Genomic DNA, 20,442 nt, shown 5'->3' with positions numbered 1-20,442 from the left:
TTGTGGGTAACACAAACTTGGTGATAATACCCCCCCACCCAGAGCAAATCTACGGAGAAGAAGCTCCTTTTTAATGAAGACTTACTTCTTCAACAAAAATCTGTTGAGCTCCTACTTTGTGCCAAGAGCTGTTTTAGAGAAGGAGGGTAAAGCAATGAACAAGACAGACAAATACATCCCTCCTGACGTTCATGAGTATCGTTATCTAGATTTAACAAGGATGTTAATGGGAGAGATGGTGACTAAGAGGAGGCAATAGCCTAATCCCTGCCTTGTGACCAGGCAGTGCGTGGAGCCAGGTGGCTATCTTTCAGTTATGTGTGAAGTAGGGAAAAACCTGTGTCCTTGAATATTTTTCCTAAATCTCTTATTATTACGTATTTTAGGTTATATGTATGTAGTATGTATCACATATAATGTATAATGTATTTACTATATTACTTTATTTCTCAGTAGTAAAGTTTATTAGCAAAAGATGTAGGAATGCATCTTTTGTTAATAAGCTATTAACTATTCTTGAAAATCCAAATGATAGGGTACTTACTCACGTTGCAGAAGAGTTATTTATTTTATAATATTCTCAAAATGGATATATTTAAGTGGTTAACTATCCAAGTGAATATAGTTCATAACTTTATTTACACCTAACAAAAATGTAAAACAAATTTCACTGGGACTATCCCTTTAAAATGAAAAAAAAACACACAACTTTTTTCCCCTGGGAAATAAAGTTAGCTACTTACCTTTAAAAGCATATTTAGAACTTTTACATATTTGGAATATAATATTTGAGTAAAGGGAGACCCAGATCTTATTTCAAATGACCATCCTTTGGTCAATTTAAGTATTATAGCTATTTCCAACTTCTATATTCACAATCCAGTTGTCTGACTACCATTTCAGTTGTTTTTAAATTCGCAGAAAATATATTACTGACCACTTAGAGATAAATCCTGAACAACATGAAACTTTTGGGAAAAAATGATAAGGAAAATAGGTTTTGAAGGAATTTATATGAAGTTAAAAAGAATTAATTTTTTCATATACAGACATGGAATATTAGAGTGCATCTCAATGCAGATGTAACCAAAACCTTCAAATTTTACAGATTTGACCACGGTTTATTCAAAATCCATAAACATTTATCAAATGACTGCTTGCTTTTCAGCACCAAATATCCTTATATAGGAAACAAAATCTGCCCACCTGGTGACATGGCCTTATAGATGGTGGGACAGGTGCTTTCCAGACCGGGTAGGGGAACCAGCAGCTAGCACTAGGCAGGCAAATAACCACACAGTGAAAGCTGAGAAAATAATTAAGTGATGGAACACAGCATATTGGCATGATTGTGTCTTTAGGCCATATCACGATTCATGTGTATTTGTTTTTTTGTTTGTTTTTTAATAAAGTGCAGCCATTCTGCCCATCCCCAACAGACGGTGATGCCTTTTTTAAAAATATTTATTTATTTTCTTTTTTTTTTTTTTTGGCTGTGTCAGGTCTTAGTTGCGGCACGCGAGCTCTTCGCTAAGGCGTGCGGGATCTTTCATTGCAGCACAGGCTCTTTGCTGTGGTGCTCAGGCTTCTCTCTAGTTGTGGCGTGCGGGGTTTTCTCTCTCTAGTTGTGATGCGCAGGCTCCAGGGCGCGTGGGCGCTGTAGTTTTCGGCACACGGGCTTAGTTGCCCCGCAGCATGTGGGATCTTAGTTCCCTGACCAGGGGTCAAACCCGCGTCCCCTGCATTGGAAGGCAGATTCTTTACCACTGGACCACCAGGGAAGTCCCAATTCATGTGTATTTGACCATGCCTGCTGGAATGATCTCCAATCCTCACAAAATACAACGCATATACACAATTATTTTGTTCTTATTATGCATGTTAAGCTTTAAATGTCAGGTTGATTTCCTTTGTCATACAGCATGTGTGTGAAATATTTACCCTGGCCACCAGCTATTGAACTCAGAAAATGCAAACTAACTTTAATCCTGGCTGAAGTAAAACAATTAGAAGGGAGAGCTACTCTGAAATGTAATTTTCTGCGTTCCAGATTCTATATTACACGTTGTATTTGCTGATTGTTTGCTGTCAGGTCTTATAAGTTTTATGTGCAAGTTCTGTGTACCAAACAAAATTGTGAATTCCTAGAGAGTAGGAATGAATGTTGTAATTCTTCTTATTCCACTTACATATATATGCCCTGCATACCTTCCCTAATTCACAGCCTACAGTACAGGGGACTTGGGCGCATTATCAGTACTTTATAAGTACTTTAAACTTGGTTGGATATTGAGGACAACTCTGTGCTTTTTCAATGTGGGATTCTCAGTGCTACTGTTTTCTACATGTTTAGGGAATTCCCTAAATTACTCTCTAAAGTGTTTATTTCTATTTTATTTAACATCTTTTGTAACACATAATGATATGAAATTAATGCCAGAAGAAATTTCCATTTTGCTCTCCTAAAGCGGGCAAAATGGGATATGAAAGGGAAAAAAATGTTAATTATAGCCTTCAGCATTCTAGGTTGGATCTTTTACTTGTTCTGGTCAGAAGAACAGGTTTTAAATGGCCTAAGGGCCAGAGCACTGTTTTATTTTCTTGCTTGGAGGCTTCCAGTGGCAACTGTAACAAATTCTGTTTAGTACTACAGCTGGAGAAAAGTTCATAAGGATGTGTGATACAAAATGTTACTTAGACTTGTTACTCATGCACAAAATAAAACCGGTTCCCTTTCAAACTTTTTGTCAATTGTTAGATAAAACACTACATAGTTTTAACCTATTCATTTGTTTTTAACATATAAAATAATTATACGCTTAGCGATTTCATGTATGAATCACAAGTATTATCACCATAATTGTTTAACAGTTAATCTCCTTTTACAAGGTAGATACGCATTTATGAGCCACTTCAAATCAAAAATACCAGACAAAGGAACTGATTTACATATAAAAGCAAAGCAAATAGATGAACCTTTTTTTATGTGGCCTTGTGACATCTCTGCATGCCAACTTTTCTCGGTAGACCTTCATCTGTGCTTGTAGAACGAAGGTAGGGGTCTCTTAGCAAGAGATCAACGCAGGGAATTTGCACCCTCTCCACCCTTGGGCACCCTGCCATCATCTTCCTGCAGCCACACCTGTTCATCCCCTGCCAGAGCAAAGAGGTGACCCGTACCTATACGTACAACACTGAGAAGCACAATGGCAGGGAGGAGACCATGATAGAAGGAAGGATAAGAACTGACATGGGTTTGAAGCTCTCTCTCACTGATGATCAAGACTTCACTTTCCTTAACTTGCTCCTCATTCATAAACAGCCGGACACGATGAGTTGCATACAGCTTCAGTAGTTTCTAGGCACAAAGGGAGACAGCACAGCTCCTAGAACTAGGAGTTTATAATCTACATGAATCAAAAAGGGGTAACGTTGAAGCAGTTAACCAAAAATTCAAAGCACCATGTGATTAAAGACTAAACTAAAGAAGGCAGAAGACAAGCACTACGAAAATTCAGAAAATGGCGAGATCGGTGTGGAGTGGAGGATGAATCCAGGAAAAGCCTGTAGAGCATATGGGGGTTGAACTAGACATCAAAAGTTGAGGGATTGACAGGGTAACCTTAAGAAAAATGACTTTAAAAATATACAGGGAAAGAAACAGAAAGGAATCCAAGTACGATTCCGTTAATATGAAATACCCAGACTAGGCAGATCCGTAGAGATAGAAAGCAAATTGGTGGTTGCCAGGGCGTGGGGACGGGGCAGGGGGAGTGACTGCTTGATGGGTGCAGGACTTCCTTTTGAGGTGATGAAATGTTTCTGAACTTGATAGAGTTGACGGTTGCACAGCTTTAAGAATGTACTAAATATCATTGAATCACACACTTTAAAATAGTTAATTTTAAGTATGTGAATTTTACCTAAAAGCAAAAAAAGGTCAGGGCTTGCGATGACCTAAGAGGTGGGGGAAAGAATTTCCAGTGTAAGAAGACGGAGCCTGGACTAGTGAATAAGCGTGTGTTGGGGGGTCATTTTGCAGAGATCATCCCATTGGAAGTGGGTAGTATGTCTGTGTGAGGAGTGAGAAACGTGATTGGAGATGTAGATTTTTAGGTCAGATGAGAACGGGTCTGGAATGTAGGCAAAGGAGTGTGGGTTTTATCTTGGAAGGAGTGTTGAGATTCCAGGTCTTGAGGAGAAGAGTGAGATGATTTAATCAGAAGATTAATTTGGCAGTAGCGTGCAGGGCAAGCAGCTGGGAGGCTATCGCAAAATCTGGACGTAACATGAAGAGGGCCTGTCAGAACAGAGAGAGAGAAAATGAGAGGGATGTTGTGAAGCAGTGAGTGGCCTCTGAGGACAGTTTATGCACTGATGCTTCTCCGCGCACTCCTAGTTACTGACTTGGCACGAGGTAAGTGCAGATTTGAGGATAAGCATTTACAAATGTTTATATTAGAAAACAAACTTACGGTTACCAAAGGGGAAAGGGGGAGGGATAAATTAGGACTTCGGGATTACTAGGTACAAACTACTGTATATAAAATAGATAACCAACAAGGACCTACTGTATAGCACAGGGAACTATATTCAGTATCTTGTAATAACCTATAATGGAAAAGAATCTGAAAAAGAATATATTTATGTATAACTGAATCACTTTTAAGGTGTACACACCTGAAACTAACACAGCACTGTAAATCAGCTATACTTTAATTTAAAAAAAAAGAAATGAAAAACATCATTAATGGAAAAAAAAGTTTATATTGTCATGACATTTAGGCACATGGTTTTACATTTTATAAAAGTATCCACAACAGATTGAAAAAAAAAAAAAAGCCTTCATCCCAGTAGAACTCCACTGCCCTAAAGGACAAATGGACTGGACTTACTGACTGGGTCCTGTCGGGCAGTCATCAGCCATTTACTCATTTTTATGGCTCATCTTTATGGTACTTTACTCTGTGCCACGTGTCGTGCTGGCCCCGGACAAGAGCAGTGACAAGGCAGACTGGTCCCTTCCCTTATGGAGCTCCTGGGTCATAGACAGCCCTTGTCAAAGGATTGCTAGAAATTAAAGGGAGGCGTACATGAGCTCGGTGTAAAGAAAAAAAGAGACATGTACCACAGTGTTCATTCCAGCACTATTTACAATAGCCAGGACGTGGAAGCAACCTAAGTGTCCATCGACAGGTGAATGGTTAAGGAAGGAATTCTAATGACTACAGTTGTCCAACGGTGGGGAAGGCTGCCTTGTGAGGAAGTGCATGCTTTTGTCAGTAGAGATTCATGCAGAATCTGAATGGCCATCTGTTAAGAAGTCTTGTTTGATAGAAGAAATGAATTAGGGAGCTTATAAAGTCCCTTTCAACTTTAAGGTGATTTCTTGTTCTACAACATTAACTTAGAGAACATTATTTCTTTCTCTTTTTTTTAAATGGAAGTATAGTTGATTTACAATATTGTGTGTTTCAGGTGTACAGCGTAGTGATTCAGCATTTTTGCGGATTACACTCCTATTTCTTTCTTAATTGACTATATTGGAACACCAATGTATACTACCATTTTCATCATTCGGGTAACTACATTTCCCTAAATTTGAATGCAAATTTGATTTTTAAACATATCTGTGCAGTTAGTTCCACAGTTCTTTTTAAAGAAAGTACTGTTCTCTAATGCCTTCTCAGCGTTCATTTATTTCCAATTGTCATATTTGTAGTAAGTTCCTCTTCCATGTGATGTTTTTCACAAGCAATGTGAATTTCTGCAGAAGTGAGTTACGTAAATCACAGGCTGCTGACGTGATTCTAAATGATTTGTTCAATGTAACGCTAAGGTTGAACAAGACCAGACATGGCTACCCATTTGGGGAATGTCTTTGGGATTCCATTTTGATGTGGGTGAAAGTTCAAATAACTTTTATTATTCAACGTATTTCACTTAGTTATTACAGGCTTCAAACAGTAATTGTGAACATTTTAGCAGCTAAAATCATCGCAGATTAATTGTACTTGGGAAGATCCAGAGAACTAGACTCCTATAGGAGTGATAGCCTTACCATATTTGGGGGGAAATGCTGGAATGCTTTTAACTTCAATAAGGGACATGATTTTCATAAGGATTGGTTTAGTGCCGATGGTATCTGGTGAAGAAAAACGTTAGCTGCAGAAGAAAAAATTCATTTCACTTCAAGCCTAGTAAACAGTTTTGTTAAAATAGCCCATTTTCATTGTGTATGATTGAAACAGCTGATATTTTTCATTATAAACTATGTAACATTTCAAACTGTTCCTAGAACAGTGCCTGGCATATAGTAGGTACTCAATAAATATATATTTTTAAATTAAGTAATTTATTTAAGTTTTGGCTGCATTGGGTCTTCGTTGCTGCTGGCAGGCTCTCTCTAGTTGCGGCGAGCGGGGGCTACTCTTCGTTGCAGTGCGCGGGCTTCTCACTGCGGTGGCTTCTCTTGTTGTGGAGCACGGGCTCTAGGAGCGCAGGCTTCAGTAGTTGTGGCACGTGGGCTCAGTAGTTGTGGCTCGCGGGCTCTAGAGCACAGGATCAGTAGTTGTGGTGCACAGGCTTAGTTGCTCCGCCGCATGTGGGATCTTCCCGGGCCAGGGCTCGAACCCGTATCCCCTGCATTGGCAGGTGGATTCTTAACCACTGCGCCACCAGGGAAGTCCCAATAAATATTTATTGAATATTGTTCATCGAACGTGGGGTCATGGTGGGCAAAGCATTTCACATGGGAAACTACTATTAGCACAGGCACAGAAGTAGGGAAAATGTGAGTTTAGAGAAAAACAGTTTCCTGAAGGCAACATCCTTATGTAATTACCAATGTGAACATTTTTTTGGCTCAATAATTGTGGTGGCTTCTTAATTTCTGCACAATATTTAACACACCAGTGATGACTTTCTGACGCTTGTATCCACAGTGAGCCGCTGAGCTAAAACAGGAAACGTCATTTCCTCTGACTCTGGTTTCTGAGCCTCTCCTCTCCCGTCTTCTTCCTCCTTGCTCCCTCCTGCCTCCCTCTGCCCCTCAATTCTTGCTCTAGCTCTGTTTTTATTCCCTCTTGTTCCCACCTTTTTTTTTCCTTTTTCATTCTTGGTGTTTCCCATATTCTGTCTCTTTTTTTTCCTTCTTTTTCTGCCTCTGTTTCTCTCCTTCCGATTGCCCTCTTCCTTTTCCAGTTTCCCAATTCCTAATATCTCTTTTTTTGGTTTGGTCTCTAACTATAGTATGGAAATGAAATGTATTTTTATCTACTAATCAAATAAGAAAGTAGGGATTTTTTTCTTTATTGAGGTATAATTGACATAAAATTGTAAAGTATTTAAAATATACATTGTGGTGGCTTGAAATACATATGCAGTGTGAAAGGCTTCCCTCCATTTGCTAATTAACATCCATCACCTTGCAAATCTCTCTCTCTCCCTCTTTTTGTTTGGTGAGAACATTTAAGTTCTACTCCCTTACCAAATTTTGATTATACAATACAGTGTTATCAACTATAGTCACCGTGTTGTACATTAGCGATTTTTTACTCTGAATGTAACATGAGCAAAATGCTTATGTTGCTATTTCAGAGACAAAATAAAATTGATTATCACTTATAAATGGATTTCAACTGATTTTTTAAAAAATTAGTGAATCACTAATCCTCAAATTTGGAGAAGGGGATCAATAGACCTTAATTCATAAATTTTAGTAAAGCACAGTAGCTTGTTGAAATAATTCCTAATCGTCTTTAACAGCCTTAGTTCCTCTTTTTTTCCACATGGTAGGTATATCAGATATAGCATATGGATCCTTTAACACCATCTAATTTTTTTTATTACATCTTTATTTACACAGTTACATAAGAGCTGGAATATTAGTCTGTTTTGTTCATTCTTTATCCCCAGTGCTTAGAACACTGCTAACAAATATCAGAAGCTCAACAAATAATTGTTGCCTTTTTAAAAAAATAAATTTATTTATTTAATTTATTTATTTTTGGCTTCGTTGGGTCTTTGTTGCTGCACACAGGTTTTCTCTAATTGCAGCGAGCGGGGTTTACTTCGTTGCAGTGAGCGGGCTTCTTATTGCAGTGGCTTCTCTCGTTGCGGAGCACAGACTCTAGGTGTGCGGGCTTCAGTAGTTGTGGCATGTGGGCTCAGTAGTTGTGGCTCGCGGGCTCTAGAGCACAGGCTCAGTAGTTGTGGTGCACGGGTTTAGTTGCTCTGCGGCATGTGGGATCTTTCTGGACCAGGGCTCGAACCCGTGTCCCCTGCATTGGCAGGCGGATTCTTAACCACTGCACCACCAGGGAAGCCCCATAATTGTTTCTTTTTAATTTCAAATCTGCCGTTTCATTCGACTTCCTAATCCTAAATAGATATCATGACTTTTTGGAGTAATATTACTCATTAGGATAACTTAGTTTATGATTGATTTATAAATGTAACCGTAGGATTTTATGTTTAGATAATGCTTTATTCCAGTTCAGTTTACACTTCAGTCTACCCCACAGTTTAAATCCTCAGCTAAACTGTCATTTACCCATCCTTTTAAAGGACTCTTCCTTAATTATCTCAAGCACCAATAAAGTAGCCTAGCAATTGATAGTCAATAGTTAATATTTACTGAGCACTTATTCTATATCAGGCTCTATTTTAAGCACATTGTGTACATTATCTCGTTTTATTCTTCCAACAAACTGTAAAAGGTATACACTATTATCTCTATTTTGCAGATGAAGAAACAAACACAGAGAGGTAAAAATAACCTGCCAGGTGATAAAACTAAGATTTGAACTCAAACAGCCTGAACCCAGCCACCCTGTCTTGCACACTTTAGCAAGAGTCTAATTTTCCAGTATATAACTTGCCAGAGAATGAGATAACTATACCCCATACTACCAGCACCATTCCACACTTAACAATTATGTCTACACAAGTGTAACCGTATTCAGATGTAACCATGGATTAGATCCAAGCTTTTAGTTGTTCTGGTTCATTGCAAATCCATTTATGTGTCATGTAAGTGGTAAGTAACTTGAAAGTACTTATTCTTGTTACTTGTGACAGGGTAAGTTAGATCACCAAATCTTTACTTTATATTCAATTCAGTAACTCTACTGTCACTTAAAACCGACCACCCTTGGGAGATTCTTTATTTTCATTTTTCTCTTTCTCTTAAATTCCTCTTAATTCAAATAAAGTCATTTTATTTTGTCACCTCAGGATATAGATGTCAATTTAATAGCCAATTTTGTATGAATCTTGTAAAAATTTAGGGAAGGATGTGATTGGCTCATCCTGACTCTGGCTTCTAAGGGAATCAATCAGCAATTTGCGGGGGCAGTGGGAGACCCATGTATTTAGTTCAATGGGATAAAAATTAGTTGTTTGGGAGCGTTCATATACTTTCACCTTCCCCCAATGCACCAAAGAGAATTTTCATTTGACAGTACAAAACCCCTTTCCCCTACCCTTAGAAAAGTTGATTTTACAAGGTCAGTTCCTAGATTTTTGTGCTGAAGTATTGGAGAATGAGAAGAAAGGGTCTGGACATGAAAAGCTGGAGGAGATTTAAGTTGCCCTATGTCATAAAGTGCTGAGAAAGAGATGAAGGAGAGATTATGACATTACTGGGCTGAGAATGGAGAAAGTGTTGAGTTGGGAGGGCTTTTGCTGAAGGTGACACTTTGGAAAGTGTGGGGTGTGAAAAAGTTGAAGGGAAGGGAAAAAGGGATGTGAGAAGGGTTGCCTATGGTTGTGAACTGAGCCTCCTTGAATGTACTTTGCGAGGCTGGAGTAGAGAATCGAACACCTTTTCATCTAGCAGGGAGCGAGGAGTGGTCCAATATGTGTTGGATTGTGTGTCTTTAATTCTTCAGAGGGAGGAGATGGGTATTTAGGAATTGTTGAGTTTGAGGTTCCTGAAGAAACTCAGGGAGAGGTGTTCCCAAAAAATTGGAAATACAGATTTAGAAGTCTTGAGAGAAGACGTGGTTAGAGATGAAGATTTGGAAGCTGTAAGCAAGTAGATATGTTTATGGGTAAGAGTGAGGCCAAGAAGGAACTTGCCGAACACATAGGATAGAAGAACTCAGGAAGAAGAGGTACCAAGAAAAAGGACTAACATAGTAGTCATAGGGTTAGGATAAGAATTCAGAGTAACTGGTCACTAGGCAGCAAAGGGAGGAGACAGTTTCAAGAGTAGAGGATACACAGAATATCAAATGGTGCAGAGGCAGAGACGACGGTGCTGGAGCCAGCTCAGACTGGCTTGTGAAGTCAGTTGTTAAATTTTTAGGATTTTTGTGAGCTGACTGTTAATCCACAGCCATTGTTAAAAGTTAGATTGTATATACGAGCAGTGAAACAAGTTATGATAAAAACAGAGGTAGTAACCACACCAACTGCATTGCTTCCTGATGATTTTACATCGATGCGGTGTTGGTGTGGATTGCATCTGTGAGGTGGGGATACCATGTAATATGCTGCTGCTGCCGCCCCAGCTCTGCCCGACTCTGCTGTCATGTTGATGGCCCTAAGTCAGTCACCGTGGGAGTATTTACACCACAGAAATTAGCAAACACTACAAACCAGAGCATTTTTCCTGCAAGGAGAGCCAGTTGTTAAACACTTACCAGCACACCATTGGGCAAATAAAATGAAAATGAAGAAAAGTCTAATGGATTTAGCAAGAAGGAGACCACTTGTCACTTTTGCTTGAGTTTCGGTAGAAAGGTGGGTGGCAAAAGCCACAGTGAAGTGGGTTAAGGAGTGAAATAACGGAAAGTGAGAAAAGAAATGCTGAAATAAGTTTGAGAACTAATGAGTTAAACAGCTAAGCAGATTGTTATTGTTGATACTGTTTTTTTCTAATTGTGGGGCTTACTGAGCATATACAATGCTAATGTACTTTACTAACCTCCAAATGTGAACAACATGTGCAAATTCATCTTGTGGTAGAAGCTTTTCCATTGGAAAATCTTAAAGAATCTAGTTATCTATAGAACATATTTTGGGAGATGCTGCTATAATATTTCACAATTAAGATGATATTGGTTGTTAAGTTTGAGATTAATATTCTTGTTATTAAAGTTTCTTAGTTCTTTAAGGAAATATTTTCAAGAATGAATGTTGAGTTTTATTGAGTATTTTCTTTTGTATTTTTTGAAATAGTCATGTGGTTTCTTTTAAAATTCAACCTAGTGCTGGAACACATTATTTTAATACGTATTCCAATATTAAATCTTCTTTGTCTTTCTGAGATAAATCCAACTTTATTATGGTGGTTTATTCTTTTCGTATACTATTGCATTTGTTCATTAGCATTTTATTTTTACTTGTAAGTCAATATTAATAAGTGAGGTTGGTATTTTTCTTGTGAGGTTTTTTTGTTTCTTGTTAGGTATTTTTCTTGTTAGGTTACCTTGTTAACTATTTTGTCTTGTTAGGTTTTGAAAAATTAATTTGGTCACTCTGGGTTTTTTGCCTACTCAGAAACAGTTTATGTGGCAAGAAACTTATTTCTTCCTTGAACATTTGAAAAAAGTTGTATCTATAAAATTATCTAGCCTCAGAGCTTCTTGGGGAAGCAATTCTTTGATAAGTTTTCAGTCGTTTTCATTTTTAATTATTTTCCTATTTCTTAAGTCAACTTTTACCATTTATATACCATTTCAGACAAATATAGTAAGTTTCCCTTTGGCTTGCATTATTATCTACTTAGATTCTGGTAAAAAGTCTATCTCAGATATTAAAAAGCTGGATGAGTAGAACAGACCCTGTGTAGTGTGGGTTTTGTTGAAATGTGAGGGGCTTGTCTGCTCTCTTCACAGTGTGGTTCTCTGGCTTATATTAATGAGTAGAAGGATTTATAAACTAATGAATATAAACCAGTCTGTATTTAACTGACCAGATGGGGAACATGAAAGAACTATAATACTTGATATATACTGCCCCCAGAATGGATCTTGTTTCTGCCCTACTTATTATATTTTATGCCTGCAAACTGTACCTTCTATGGTACAATGCAGTTCTGAATGGATACAGAAAGGAGATACTGATTTTACAGGGGGAGGGGGTTTTGGGAAAGGTTATAGATTCTGTCTGCCTTTGAAAATCACAGGAACTGGTCCAGTTTTCTGTTTGATCCAACTCTTAAGGCTACAAGCTAGGAATACATAGCAGTTTCCAGAAATCTTAACTTTATCTTGTCTCTTTCTTGCTGTCTATTTCTTAATGAATTCATATGTATTTCAAAGAGAAATTGGAATGAGTGTCAAGAAAAGCTAGTATGACTTAATCTTACCCTGGAGTCAACATTATTTAATTTTTCAGATAGAGATTTTGCTCAAATTTTTCTTTATTAATACTCTTTCTGTTTGTTTTCACACATTTAAGCACTTTTTTGTTGACTTAAAGGTGAAAAAAGTCTAAATAGTAATCCATTATAAAGTTGTTTCTCATGTGCTACGCATGTTATATGTAATGGACAGGTTTGATGTGGGTACTCCTTCCATTTTTGACTAACAAATGAAAGAGTGTTTGTTTCACATGGAGAGTAAACTGCTGTGATACAGATGAGCAGTCAAAAAGCAAAGCAGACAGGTCTAAAACCCTGACAAGCTAGCTCTTTCTATAGAAGAATATGCCCCATTATGAAAACAAAATTGTTACCATATTGTTGATAGCAAGTTCATTAGGAGGTTTTCAGTTTCCAAACAGCAGTACTAAACAATGTGAGTGAAACAAAGAATCAAACAAAATACATTGGCTGTAGTTTATATTCTTTCAAAGTAGAAATAACAAAATGGGAAAACATTTTATATTCATGATCCACTATGTTACCCATGCACTGGGTAATAGAATAGGTTTTGCAAATTCCAAGTGGAAAGGTGCAGCATTAAAAAAGAAAAAAAGTTAGAATTTTGGGTAGGTTAGACTGTGCAGAATGTTGGGTCTGGATGTTGGGACTTTGAAGGCCCTGATGATAAGGCTTTGGCACTGGGTACTGTTTTGTCTTTACGGATTGTACAGCTATTCTAGGATCCCTGAGCCCTTTGTAAGAGCCAAGGATACACATCCTTAGACCTTTGGCACAGTTACTCAGATAATCTGCTCTCTGCATCTTCCTTTAAAAATCTGGTCCACGTGAAATGTGCTGTATCTACTGCCCCTAAATGGTTGTGATGCTTTTACCTTAGGCTTAACAGCCATATGCCCTCTAGAATGAGCTTATATTTTCATAAATGTAATCTTCGCTGTGTATAAATTTTATCAGTCATCTATCTCTTGACATTACTAACCCTTTTAAAATCTAGTTTTTCTTAAGTCTGCCCAACGTAGGTGTCTTTATTAATTTGACATAAAAGATGGATGAGACAAAGGACCTTGACTCATGATCAGTGACAGAACAGGAGAGTAGGCAAAATGAATCTAATCCATGTCTCTTTAGGAAGATTCTCCAGCCCTGAATGATTTACAAGTCAGCCTGTTGGTTGCTTCTAGAGAATACAAAGCATTCTAAGCTCAGGGAAAGCAAACAGTCATGATGAAATCCAACAGAGAAAATACATTCATTTGTGCTTGTATATTTTGGTATCCTAGGTTGTCTAAGAATTTTGAATATGTGTGTATATTAAAAATCTTTTTTCTTTTTAATTGTTCAGATTTGAAAGAAGCCAGCTCTAAGCCACAGACATACAAGAAGGCCACTTCCTTAAGCAAGAGTTACCCTTTAACGGTAGGTAAACTCAGAATTTATTGTACTAACTTTGTATTTAGAAGAGTCTTTTTTAAAGAACATGCAAATGCTTCATAGTATTTTATTGTAAAATTTCTTAGAGAGCTTTTATTTTGACTATCAGAATACTTTCTACTGTATAATTTACCAGTCAGTGGAAGGAAAGCACAGTAACGTATTTGTCTAAGACAAAACGAAGATAGACAAAACAAAACAAACCTAGAGGTTGAGAAATAACACAAATCCTTAGAAATAAGTCTCAGTACAAGTACATTATATTAGGTTCATGTGTTACTTGTAATTGAATTGAGGGAAAAATTAAAATATCTTTCCTGATTCTCTGTAGGCCATGCAACTATGATCCCAGGTCACAAAGGAGAAAGTAGCTTAATTTATCCAATGCCCATACCTATATATTTTATTTGGGGAATTAAAATCCAGTACTATAGTTATTTATTTTATTGTTCAAATTATTCCAGCTCCCAATGGCCAAAGCTGGAATAATTTGATAAATATAAATAGTTTGATAAATATAAATATATATATATATCAAATATATTTGATAAATATAAATAAAATTTTTTAAAACTATAGCACTGGATTACAACCCCCAAAATAAAATATATATATACATGATTCCATACTGATATAAATAAATGACTGAATGAATAAATTGAAGGAGGAGAACTTTTCCTTACAGAAGAATTTAAATTAGTAAATGTTAAAGGAATAAGGGAAATGGAAAATTGCCACCAGAGAACCTCAGCAGCAGTTACTGCTACAGGCAGGGCCCACTGATGAATACTCAAATTAGAAGGTGAAAGGAGGAGCAGAATATGGACAGAACCTCAAAGTATCTCCCTTTAAATATTTATTAATTACGAAGAGAAAAGTAGTAACTTTAAGCAGAAGAATCCTGGCAGACACCACTTTAACCAAGTGATCCAGGTTAACAGGTTAATATCTACAGTAATAAGACATATTGAGCTTATATACCCCCCAAAAAGGGCACATCAGGTCTTCAGTATTCTTCCCCAAAATTCATAACGACAGTTGAATCATGAGAAAATGTTAGGCAAATCTAAATAGAGAGACAGTCTACAAAATACCTCACCAGCATTCTTCAACAGCGTCAAGGACATGGAAGACAAGAAAAATCTGGGGAACTATACATTAAATATGTGCACTTTTCTGTATGTCAACTATACCTCAATAAAGCCACTTAAAAAAAAATAAAGGAAAAGAAAAGACTGCGGAACTGGAGGAAATAAGAAGCAGTGGCAACAAAATGCAATGTGGGATCCTGGATTGGGTCCTGGAACTGAGAAAGGGCATGAGTGGAAAAACTGGTGAAATCCAGATAAAGCCATTTATAGTAGTGTGCCAATTTTCATTTATTAGTTTTCCTCATTGGGCTGTGGTTGTAAAATGTTAACAGTAGGAAGCCCGGTGAAAGTGACGTGGGAATTGTCTGGAGTATCTTTGCAACTTTTCTGTAAACCTCAAATTATTTCAAGATGAAAAGTTCTTTTAAAGTTACATTGGAGTCACTCATGTTGCAACTAATCATTCTTGTTAGACTTTTACTGATTTTTAGAGTGAGTTTCTGTTTGTTTGCCAACCTTAGAACATTCTTCTCATCAAGGATACTCCTTGAGCTGTTTCTTAATCCTGTCCATACACAGAGCCATCCTCACCTCCACAGGTTTGCTCTCCACTTAGTTCTCCAGCCACTTACTTCCAGCCCCTAGAAAACCTGTGAGTGGGGAAAAAAAACCCCACAAGGCTCCGAGTCCTCACAAACCACCTCTGAGCAAAATTTTTAGTTGGTGACGGTCAGGGTGTGATTTCAGTGTTCAAACCAAGTCTTCAGATTTCATTAATGATCTCTTGGTCCACCAGTCTTCTTTACCCAGGACAACATTTGAACAAGCACTTAGAATTAGTAGCCTTGTATTTGAATGGTGAAGATGAGAGAAGATCATGCTGTTTTTAGGTAAAATGTCTGGGAATTCTGTGAATATAAGCAGTACTAAGGGAACTTTGATTCTTAAAGGAAATCAATAGCTGTATAAAGTTTGCTTTGAAAATCAGTTTAACTTTAAAAAAAAAACAGATAAATCAAAAGACCAAACTCTTGAAAGACCAAGTAAGGGGCAAGTATGTACTCTGGCATCTGGAAATGAGTGTTTGGTCTGAATTCAAGCGTTTGGGCATGAAAAACAAAATGCTAAGTATTAAGAGTTCTTCCCTGAAGGGTTTTTGCCGGCAACTCTCTTATGTGTTCAACCAATTTTGGAAACTACACTAGTTCACACACTTCAGGCGAAACAAGAAAAAACAGAAGTGGCATCTAAAATAGTCAAATTCATAGAGACAGCAAGTAGGGTGGTGGTGACCAGGAGCTGGGAGGAGCGGGGGATGGGAAGTTAGTGTTTCAAGGGAACGTAGTTTCCGTTTGGGCAGATGAAAAAGTTCTGGATGGTAGTGATGGGTGCACAGCAGCCTGAATGTACTTAATGCCACAGAACTGTACATTTTTAAATGCTTAAAATGGTCAATTTTTATGTAATGTATCTTTTACCACAATTTTAAGAAATGAAAAAGAAATAGAAGTCTTCAGCAGTTCCACTCCACTTCTTTCCAGGGTGCCCAGCTATGAGGAGAATCTCTGCTTGGGGGGCATTTCTCCTTAGGGGGAATCTTTTTTAAAAATCTAGAGATGATTTCCTGGACATCATTTACCAACCGGCAGTTTAAATGGCCCCTATATCATAAATTGTGCAAGTAGAAAGGAACCTGGTACACAGGAAACAGTAGAGCTGGGTGGTTGGGAGAGTTGCTTGTGGGTTAATTTATAACTAAGACAAATGAATCTATAAAAAGAAGAAAAGCCCCATAAGAAATATGTTAACTGATGGTAAGGGAGAAAACAAGGGTTTAGATAAAAGATATCTGAACTTGTTTGGTCCCAATGATTTTATGGCTGAGGAATTCAATTATAGGTGTACTGGGTGGAGCAAATCACAATTCTGTGAATTGCTAATAGGACACGACGATCTTTATCATTTTCTGTATGTGCTCGCATGCAGAGTTCAGGCCTGCCCTCTGTAAATAAACTCTCTGCCTAGCTATGCTGCTGTGTATGAATTCAGGGCTGCAGGACTGGAACATAGATAGGGTTCTAAACTCTTAAAGGTGGGGAGGTGGTACAAACAGAAATAAGATTAGGAACTAGGACAGATAAATGACTTTGGCTTTTGAATTTGGGCCCTTGGGTTTGTTTCATTTTACATTAAATTCCTTTCAGACGTTTTTGTTACTGAAAAGCTGTGAAAATATCTTTTAAAATAAAAAGACCACACTTAATCACACATAAACTACTATTCTAACTTCTGTATGGTTTCTTTCAGTTCTGGTTGACCTGTATACATTTTTTAATTACTAACGGTTACGGTATATGTAGCATTTCTGCTTCTTTCGCTGTTAGATTACATGTCTTTCTTCCTTTTTACCTGGCTTTCAGATGTCATAATGGCAACACAGTAGTCCATATTAGTGATATCACAGAATTTACTAAGCCAGTTTTCAGGTGGCTTCTAATTTTTTATTATTATACAATTACTGTTTATTATTACAGTTACATATAGTGAATATCTTCATGCACATATTTCACTTTTTAAAAAATCATTTTCTTCAGATAAATTGCTTTAAGAGGAGTTTCTATGTTAAAGGGTTTGAGCAACTATATTGCTCCTGCATTATTCATTTTTATGACATTTCACATTGCTCTGAGGATATATTAGTAGCAAAATGAACAAAAACATATTTCCAAAGCATATGTTTAAATGATTTCTGTTCATTTAAATCTATTATCATTTGGCTCTGGCTCTGTGTGTTTGACAGCGGAATGAGGGTGGAGAGTGAGGAGTTTTCACCAGTTGTTTAGAGATTAGCATAATACGGGGTTTGGGGTAGTTTTTGGTTTTTTGGATTGTGATGGGGGTGTTGTTTATGTTTTGGGTTAGGATAAAACTAACTTGGTTGCAGTGAAATTGCAGATGATTTCTTGAGGCTATACCAAATTTAAATCTAATTTAAAACCTGTGCTGCAGGTCCCTATGGCCTTTAAGTCTGCATGTTGCTAGTTGTTATAAAGGAATGATTACTTGCAAAAATGAAGGTTTAACAAAGTAGCACATCCAGAGAGAAGGATACAAATCAATTTTGTTAAAGGATTTATTTCAATCAAATATTTTTAATTTGTGGTTTAAATATTTGAGGTGACTAGTAATTTTGGAATAAAGATACAATGATAAGAGAAAATTTTAAAATGCAAAATCATATGGTTAAAGTGTACAATGAATAGAAAAAAGATTATGGGTGTTTGTTTTTCCTTTTTATTCTGAATGTTCATTTGGGGGTTAAGTGTTATAGTTAATGACATGAAATAGAGATTACAGCTTTTAACTACAATGCGGTGTATTGTATTTTTGAATATCAAATAAGCAACGTAATATCAACAATAAAGAACATTTTAAACGAAAAATTATCTATAATCTTAACATCCTTATTGAAACTATTTTAATTTCTACAAGTTGCCTTCCGGTTCTTAATACATATGCATAGATTTTTAAATATGTGTATGTGGTATTTGAGAAAGTAAATACACTGCTATCCCTGACCCTCACTGTCTATAAAACTAAGGGATTGTGATAAATGATTTCTAAATTATCTGTTCATTCAAAAACAATATTTTAAAACCTAGCTGTGTCTAAACTGTATAATAAATATCTTCTGGAAAAACATGTAAGTTGATCACAATGAGTACTATCTTTACTTAAAAACATGAGTCACTGTTATAAAATGTAGAGGGTTAATTCCTAAAAATTAAGCTTAAAAGAACTTCTATGATATCAACAGTTTGTTAAACTGAAGAATGCATGGTGGGGGAGGGGTTTGATTATTTGAGACTCTTATTATTATTTGAGTAATAATTTCAATAAAGCAGTGTTTGTTCTCAAGTAGTAATTTTAATAAAACCTACTATACAAACGTCTGATAGAAGAGGATACTAAAAATTACTTTTGGCGATTACTTGATTTTCATTTATAACCGCACTTTCATTCTCATAAGAGAAAAAAATTTTTTAATATTTTTCTAATTTCTTAATTTTAATGTTTTCATGAACTAACAGTGTGTAAAATTATTGATTTTGGCAGGAAAAATGTACATCTTCCTATTCTCTCTTTCGATGATTTTGTTTACCTTTTTTAAAAAAATTGCCAATAATGAGCTCTGCAGTCCTAGCTGTAGTATGCTTAATTCTTTGGATACTCCCAGTAACTCATATGTTACCAATAATGTTCATAAATTCTGCCACAGTATCATATAGTAAGAGCTCAAACATTGGAGGCCACTAGTATTCCATGGACCATAATGTGAAGCAACTGTGATCTCTGTGTTATTCTAGTTGTTGTTTTGATTTTTTTTTTCTTCACACTTATGAACTCCTTGTCCTTCAGTCCAGATCCTGTGATCTGAAATCATTTAAATTATTAAAACCTTGATATTTTTAACCTTTTATACTCCCAGTAGACAGGACATAGGAAATTTAGTGACGTAAACATCTTTAATAATCTTTAAAAGTCATAAGACTTGGTAGCTGGGACAAACAATTAGGTATAAATTTCAGGGAAATACCGTAATGGCATGACTTGTTTTCTTTTGTTAGCAAGCCACTTGGCTTTCCTCTCAAACTCAAGGAATAAGTCGTGTGGCCCCCTTTTATGATTTCAGTTTCATCTGCATCACAGAAATATATGTTTCCCTGAGTTTACTCACTATAATTTGTGATTGCTATTTTTCTTATCTGCGAAGGAAGTACAACAGTTCCCACTGGGGAAATACCATGTTAAGTTGATCCTAAAATAAGAAATCTAAGGGAAAGGTCACATCCTAATAACTTGTGCAAATCTAAATTCCCATGGAGCTTTAAAATTATTTTGTAGCAGTAGAGTATTAACAATGTGTTGTTGAACTTCTTCCAGATAGCGTCATAAAATTGAGAGCACTTTTGTGTACAGAAATAACCACTGAAGAATAAGTACAAGTGACAAGACCTAATTTTTTTTAGTAATCCATTTTGAATATCCAGAGAAATCTAGCATGAATAATAAACCACAAAATGCTTTTTGTTACTTTCACTGAAAATATAAGGAGTATTATTTAGGAAGTATTATAATAATTATATACAAACAGAGAAAGTGATTTTACCAGCCCTGACCTCCCGTTATACTTTGGAAGAACCCTAAGTATGTAATTCTAGAGAGAGTTGCTGCTTCCAGGACACCTGAAAGTTGACACCTGAACATCAGGACACCTGGGTTGTAGTCTGTCCTTTTCTGTTAATTGCCAATCGCTTAAATATTCTGGACCTCAATTTCCTTACCTGTTAAGATATTGATTGTGAGGATCAAGTAAGATTAAATATATACAGTGCTTAGAAAATTTTTACAGCACTATATATCTTTAAGATAGTACTATAATCATTGCCTTTAGTTTTCATCTTTTCCAAATGAGGAAATAAAATGCTTATCTGTGTGATAATGGCCTATGTTCAAAGAATCTCTGCAACTCTTCAATATCTCTGTAATATCTTTGTTCAGGAAAGGCATTAAGCTCTTTCA

At 36.5% G+C, this 20,442-nt stretch overlaps 1 protein-coding gene across 1 annotated transcript in view; it reads left to right on the top strand.

Moving 5' to 3' along the window:
- Positions 1–20,442, top strand: part of PPARG (peroxisome proliferator activated receptor gamma) — a 126,536-nt gene that overhangs the window by 9,667 nt on the left and 96,427 nt on the right. The window contains exon 2 of the mRNA XM_068557219.1: positions 13,680–13,753. The gene's annotated coding sequence lies outside the window, so the exon portion shown is untranslated. The remainder of the gene's footprint in view (positions 1–13,679; positions 13,754–20,442) is intronic.

This window comes from Eschrichtius robustus, chromosome 12, assembly GCF_028021215.1.
Source record: "Eschrichtius robustus isolate mEscRob2 chromosome 12, mEscRob2.pri, whole genome shotgun sequence".
Taxonomy (NCBI): Eukaryota; Metazoa; Chordata; class Mammalia; order Artiodactyla; family Eschrichtiidae; genus Eschrichtius; species Eschrichtius robustus.
Note: the sequence above shows the minus strand (reverse complement) of the source record. Positions and strands in the feature narration are given on the sequence as shown.